Source organism: Rutidosis leptorrhynchoides, chromosome 4, assembly GCF_046630445.1.
Source record: "Rutidosis leptorrhynchoides isolate AG116_Rl617_1_P2 chromosome 4, CSIRO_AGI_Rlap_v1, whole genome shotgun sequence".
Lineage (NCBI taxonomy): Eukaryota > Viridiplantae > Streptophyta > Magnoliopsida > Asterales > Asteraceae > Rutidosis > Rutidosis leptorrhynchoides.
The window spans coordinates 13,178,556-13,186,856 of record NC_092336.1 but is presented as its reverse complement, the minus strand read 5'-3'; positions in this window follow the sequence as shown (position 1 = coordinate 13,186,856).

The following is an 8,301-nucleotide window of genomic DNA, read 5'->3' as shown; positions in this document are numbered from 1 at the left end:
TTGCTTTTGTGTGCGCTAAGCAAAACCCGCGTGCGCACCTCTTAATCAGATACTCTGGTAATATTCTGGACGTGTGCGTTGTTTAATGCCCCGTTTATATCGATTATAAACGTTACATAATAATTGGTTACATTGCGAGGTATTTGGCCTTTATATGATACATTTTACAAACATTGCATTCGTTTTCAAAAGACAAACTTTTATTTCAACAAAAATTGACAGGCATGCATACTATCTCATAATATATCCAAACTATGAATGACTTATTATTAATCTTGATGAACTCAACAACTCGAATGCAATGTCTTTTGAAATATGCCATGAATGACACCAAGTAATATCTTTAAAATGAGCAAATGCACAGCGGAAGATTTCTTTAATACCTGAGAATAAACATGCTTAAAAGTGTAAATCAAAAGGTTGGTGAGTTCATTAGTTTATCGTAATCAATCATTCCATAGTTTTAATAGACCACAAGATTTCATTTTCATAGTTAACTGCAGGAACACTCATCTGCAAAAATCATTCATATTGTAAACACCTGGTAACCGACATTAAAAAATGCATCTAGAATATTCCCAAATATACAGGTACACTCATCTGTATATAAAATTGAAGTACTAAAGCATCCGTAACCCAGATGGGACGTGTCAAAGTCCATAGATCTATCTTCAGGATTCACGTCAATTTGGGGGTCTGTTCCTAAATTCTTAGGCTACCAAGCTAACAAGGGTGATATTCAATTTTGATAATCCAACCATAGAATGTAGTTTCGATTACTTGTGTCTATTTCGTGAAATAATTATAAAAGCAGCGCATGTATTCTCAGTCCCAAAATATATATTGCAAAAGCATTTAAAAAGGGAGCAAATGAAACTCATCATACTGTATTTTGTAGCAATTATGCAAATGACGGCACTGAAAAAGTGCAGGGTTGGCCTCGGATTCCCGAACCTATATTAATTATATATATTTATATGTTGGTCAATATCTGTCTAATAATTTAGGTCAAGTCATAGTGTATCACAATCCTAATGCTCGAGATTATCATGCAAAAGTCAACAAAAGTCAATTTAACCCAAAATGGCTTCCAAAATCTATACATGTTTATTATATAATTTAAATATAGTCGTTATATGTATTTACATATATTTATCAGATTTTATTAGAGTAATTAATATAAGTCATTTATTAATAAAATTTATATTAAAATTTATATATGATAAAAATATATTTTTTATATATCTCAAGTAATAAAATTTATTAAGTTCACTTAATATCAAAAAAATATAGTGGTATGTATTATTAATGTAATTATATTACGTGTGATAAAAATATCTTTGTATCACATATTTATTCGATAAAATAATATTGATAATGATAATAATGAGTAAAAGTTGTATTATTTTGTAATTATAATAATTATTATTATTATTCTACTAATAATAACAATAACAATATTTATATTTACTAATGATGATATTAATTATTAATTATAAAAAAATGATTATTCTAATCATGATAATTTTAATAATAACGATACTTTTTATTATTAACTGTAATAATAATAAAATTTTATAATAATAATAATTCTATTCAAAATGATAGTTTTTAATAATAATATTACTAAAATGATAATAATAATGATATTTAATAATAACAATGATATTTCTATTAGAATCATAATTTTAATAAAAATGATAGTTTTAATATTAATGATACTTTTAATAATAATAATAATAATAATAACGATAAGAATAATAAAATGATAGTTTTGATAAAAAAAAATATTAATTATTTTAATAATAATAATAATAATAATAATAATAATAATAATAATAATAATAATAATAATAATAATAATATTGATTATTAGATAATAATAATAATGACGATAATGATAACGATAACGATAACGATAACGATAACGATAATCATTTTAACAATAATACTTAAAATTATAGATAATTCAATTGACCATGTCTTTTAATCCGTTCATCGAAACCATACGCTTTCTAAATGAAAAGTTATTAATTTTTCGCCAGCTTTCCAACGACATGCATATCATATACCTTATCTCAGTAGTATATGTATCAAATTCATAATTCATCAAAACTATCTAACGACGAAATTAAGCATGCAAGCATGCATGATCATATATATACTCGAGCACTAGTCAGGGATACACTATTAGTATATAAAAGATAGGATATGAATGCTCACGTATCAATATTGTGATTCAATATTGCAGGAAAGTACGTAGACGCAACGGAGATGATAAACACTAGATTGACCTCATGAGCATACCCCCGAACATTACCCATAACCTCCATAGCTATAACCCATAATTTCTTTAACTCTATCCCGCTCGAAAACCATTTTGCAATAACTTGCCCATAACCTCGTCGTAGTATTTTATGTATACTACTTAATAATAATAATCCTAATAATCTAATATTAATAAGATTAATAATATTATTAATCTTTTATAATAATAATATAAATAATAATATAGATATAGATAACAGAGGGAGTAATATATCGATAGATGTATGTGTGTGTAAATTGAGCTAAACTCGATCGAATTTATAGTACCTCACCTGTCCAGCCATCCCATGCGATCGCATGGGTCTGAAGGCACTTGGCCATGCGATCGCATGGCTAGTGTTTCCAGCTCACATCTTGAATTATTGGGGCGGCCGACAGTTTAATTATTTATATATATAGTTATATATTTAAATTATATAATTATATATATAATATATAATATATTATATTCTCGTGCATAGTTAATTTGTAATTTTAGTTCTGATGACTTGTACGTTGACGCCCGACTTATGTCCCGGTTCCGGTTTCTCGAACGCATTTTCGTACGTGTAGAAAACTGGTACTTTACGTTACGCAACGTGTACCTTTATACGACGCATGATTTGGAGTTAGGCGCGGTTGTTTTTGCATTAAAGACTTGGAGGCACTACTTATATGGGGTCAAAAGTATTATATATACCGACCACAAAAGTCTTCAACACATATTTAATCAGAAACAACTGAATATGAGGCAGCGTAGGTGGATTGAATTATTGAATGATTATGACTTTGAGATTCGTTACCACCCGGGGAAGGCAAATGTGGTAGCCGATGCCTTGAGCAGGAAGGACAGAGAACCCATTCGAGTAAAATCTCTGAATATAATGATTCATAATAACCTTACTACTCAAATAAAGGAGGCGCAACAAGATTTTTAAAAGGGGGAAATTTAAAGGATGAAATACCCAAAGGATCGGAGAAGCATCTTAATATTCGGGAAGACGAAACCCGGTATAGGGCTGAAAGGATTTGGGTACCAAAATTTGGAGATATGAGAGAAATGGTACTTAGAGAAGCTCATAAAACCAGATACTCAATACATCCTGGAACGGGGAAGATGTACAAGGATCTCAAGAAACATTTTTGGTGGCCGGGTATGAAAGCCGATGTTGCTAAATACGTAGGAGAATGTTTGATGTGTTCTAAGGTCAAAGTTGAGCATCAGAAACCATCAGGTCTACTTCAACAACCCGAAATCCCGAAATGGAAATGGGAAAACATTACCATGGATTTCATCACTAAATTGCCAAGGACTGCAAGTGGTTTTGATACTATTTGGGTAATAGTTGATCGTCTCACCAAATCAGCACACTTCCTGCCAATAAGAGAAGATGACAAGATGGAGAAGTTAGCACGACTGTATTTGAAGGAAGTCGTCTCCAGACATGGAATACCAATCTCTATTATCTCTGATAGGGATGGTGAAAGGACCCGTCCTAATCCATCCGGACGAAGTCCAAATTGATTATAAACGATTCACATTAGTTGATTACATCGCGAGGTACTTGACCTCTATATGATACATTTTACAAACATTGCATTCGTTTTTGAAAAGACAATCTTTCATTACATCTAAAGTTGACAGACATGCATACCATTTCATAATATATCCAACTATAATTGACTTAATAATGATCTTGATAAACTCAATGACTCGAATGCAACGTCTTTTGAAATATGTCATGAATGACTCCAAGTAATATCTTTAAAATGATCAAATGCACAGTGGAAGATTTCTTTCGTACCTGAGAATAAACATGCTTTCAAGTGTCAACCAAAAGGTTGGTGAGTTCATTAGTTTAGCATAAATAATCATTTCATAATTTTAATAGACCACAAGATATCATATTTCCATTTCTCATAAACATACGTCCCATGCATAGAGACAAAATATCATTCATATGGATTGAACACCTGGTAACCGACATTCACAATATGCATATAAGAATATCCCCATCATTCCGGGATCCTCCTTCGGACATGATATAAATTTCGAAGTACTAAAGCATCTGGTACTTTGGATGGGGCTTGTTGGGCCCGATAGATCTATCTTTAGAGTTCGCGTCAATTAGGGTTTCTGTTCCCTAATTCTTAGATTACCAGACTATATAGGGTGATATTCGATTTGATAATCCAACCATAGAATGTAGTTTCGATTACTTGTGTCTATTTCGTAAAACATTTATAAAAGCAGTGCATGTATTCTCAGCCCAAAATGTAATGAGTAAAAGGGAGCAAATGAAACTCACGCATATAAATATTGTAAAACAGTTAACAAAGCATTTGCATGTATTCTCAGTCCAAAAATGTAAAGAGTAAAAAGGGAAAATGAAACTCACTTAATGTATTTTGTAGTAAAAATACATATGACTATACTGAACAATGCAGTGTTGGCCTCGGATTCACGAACCTATATCATTTGTATATTCATTAATATATATAATAGTAATTGAATATATATCTTTATTATATTTTAATTTATATATTAGGTATAGTTGATTTGTGTATATATTCAATTTAATTTAATATTTGTATTGTTATATTAATACATCCATATTTATATATATAATTGTTTAGTGTTACATTTAAAATCGATAGTTTGTCTTTTGTAAGTATTAATATAAATAATCTTAATAAATTGGATATATATAGTTATATGAAATTTTATTATAATTATAGTATATGTAATAAGTATATTTATGTATAAAATATTTATCTAATTGAAAAGATAATTTTTGATGATAATAATGATTTACTAATACTAATAATAATTTAATAATAATAATATTGTTAATACTGATACTTATAACAATAACATAATTTTATTGATAATGATAATATTTTTATCTCACAACACCCTTCTTAATTTCTAATATCTTCAAATAAAAATAAAAAAAATAATGTTTAGTGTTATTACTAATCTTAATGATAATAACAGTAGTTTTTAAATGAAACAAAAAGTTTGATAATAATAATAATAATAATGAAAATAATACTTTTGATAAAAACATACATAATACTTAATGATCATAATAATAATAACAACAATCTTTTTGTTATTATTGTTAATATTTATAATGATACTTAAGTGATAATTTTAATAATAATAATAAATACATTAACGATACTTATAAGATTTATAATAATGATAATAATAATAATAGTTATACTAATTATGATTATATTAACAATAATAATAATAACAATAATAACAATTATAATAACAATAATCATAATAATAATAATAATAATAATAATAATAATAATAATAATAATAATAATAATAATAATAATAATAATAATAATAATAATAATAATAATAATAATAATAATAAAGATAATAACAATAAAAATAATAATAATATTAAAAGAAATAATAAGGCTACCTTTAAAAGAACAATTCCTAAAAATAAATGCTATAGCCCTGGCTCGAACCCTCGATCTCTCGCTAACCCGACGTACACTTAAACCATCTGCTCCAGCTCGCCTTTTCTATTTATATTCCCTTCCTAAAATATATAACCCGTTTTGTTTTTTTTTTTTAAAGTTTCATCTTCTTCTTCTTCATATTCAATCAAACCAGGATCGAATCAAGACTCTCAAAGGATTACTTAATTAGTTTAAGAACTTAAAATGATATTAAGAACGATTCCTAATCATGATTAATCAAACGTGATAAAAAAAATAAAAATAAAAACTCCAACAGCAGTCGCTGTTCGACGCTGCTTCAAAAAAAAAATGATTTCAATAATGAGAACGTTTTAGCTAAATCTTTCAACACAAAATGTGTTTTAAATCTCCCATAAAAACTTTATAAATTGTCAATTAAAGTGTAATCATAACATATAATACGAATTTGCTTGAAGAACATTGGTTGACTTTTAAAAATCAAAACTTTGACTGCGAAATTAGAACTCGTTTGAAATAATTAAAACTTGAGATTTTGAAGAAAGTTTGAGTAGGAGATTCTAATCATAACTACATTTTTACATTTTAGAAATTGATTCGAAATTGAGTTTTGGTTAAAAAGTTGAAGGACGGAGGTACCTGACTGTGTTCTTCATTTTTCTGGTTAAAATCCATACGGTTTAATATTGTAAAAGATTTTAGGAATCGATAATGATAATGGGTAGTTGATTGAATTCCTAAAAAGCATGAGATGATTTCTTGTTTAGTATAGAAAAAAACCTCGACACTAGTTCACGAGCATAACAGAAAGTCAGAATAATAATAATAATATCTTATTGTAATCTGTATATAATTACGCCTATATATCTGTATTTATAACTTATATATTTGTGATTTATATATTTTTTTTATAACTGTTTTTATACATATTTATATCTCCATAATTGCATATAGATTTATCTAAACTGAATTTTATATATGTTATGTATTTATATATATATCAGTAGTTATGTTATTTGTTTATTAAAATTTAACTAATATTAGTAATTATCAATGTATTAATGATATTAATAATATTAATATTGATATAATACAAATAAGAACAATAATTATATGACAATAATAACTTAATAAAATATTAATAACAATTACAATAAAATTTTAATAACAATATTAGATATGATATAATTAATGATAATATTAATAGTCTGTGTTATTTTTATGATAATAATGTTAATGATGAAAAAAATTTTATATTTATAATAATAATAATCCTTAATGAAAATGGTAATAATAATATTTAATAATATTACTAATATTAATCTTATAACTACAGGTACAATTTTTTTTTTATTACTAGTGACAATAATAATGATATTAACAATTCAATTATAACAATTTCAATATTATAACTTTTAATGATATTGATATTAATATCATATATCTATTTATATATTCATTTTAATAACAACTTAATTATTTTGTTTATTATTTTATAATTTTAATTCTACTGATTCAATAACATTTTTATTATTTACAATACTTATATTAATATTTATTTATATGTTTATTTATAAACAATATTTCGTGAATCGTCGGAAATAGTCAATGGTCAATTGAATTCATGAAACAGTTTAAACTTTTTGAGACTCAACATTACAGACTTTGCTTATCGTGTCGAAATCATATAAAGATTCATGTTTAAATTTGGTCGGAAATTCCCGGGTCATCACAGATGGCAGATTTATTTCAAGATTCTGGCAGACATTACAGCAAGCATTAGGAACTCGTCAAGACATTAGTACTGCCTATCATCCACAAACTGATGGGCAGAGCGAAAGGACGATACAAACGCTTGAAGACATGCTACAAGCATGTGTTATTGATTTCGGAAACAGTTGGGATCGACATCTACCGTTAGCAGAATTTTCCTACAACAACAGCTACCATTCAAGCATTGAGATGGCACCGTTTGAAGCACTTTATGGTAGAAAGTGCAGGTCTCCGATTTGTTGGAGTGAAGTGGGGGATAGACAGATTACGGGTCCGGAAATTATACAAGAAACTACCGAGAAGATCATCCAAATTCAACAACGGTTGAAAACCGCCCAAAGTCGACAAAAGAGCTACGCTGACATTAAAAGAAAAGATATAGAATTTGAAATTGGAGAGATGGTCATGCTTAAAGTTGCACCTTGGAAAGGCATTGTTCGATTTGGTAAACGAGGGAAATTAAATCCAAGGTATATTGGACCATTCAAGATTATTGATCGTGTCAGACCAGTAGCTTACCGACTTGAGTTACCTCAACAACTCGCGGCTGTACATAACACTTTCCACGTCTCGAATTTGAAGAAATGTTTTGCTAAAGAAGATCTCACTATTCCGTTAGATGAAATCCAAATCAACGAAAAACTTCAATTCATCGAAGAACCCGTCGAAATAATGGATCGTGAGGATAAAAGACTTAAGCAAAACAAGATACCAATTGTTAAGGTTCGATAGAATGCTCGTAGAGGACCCGAG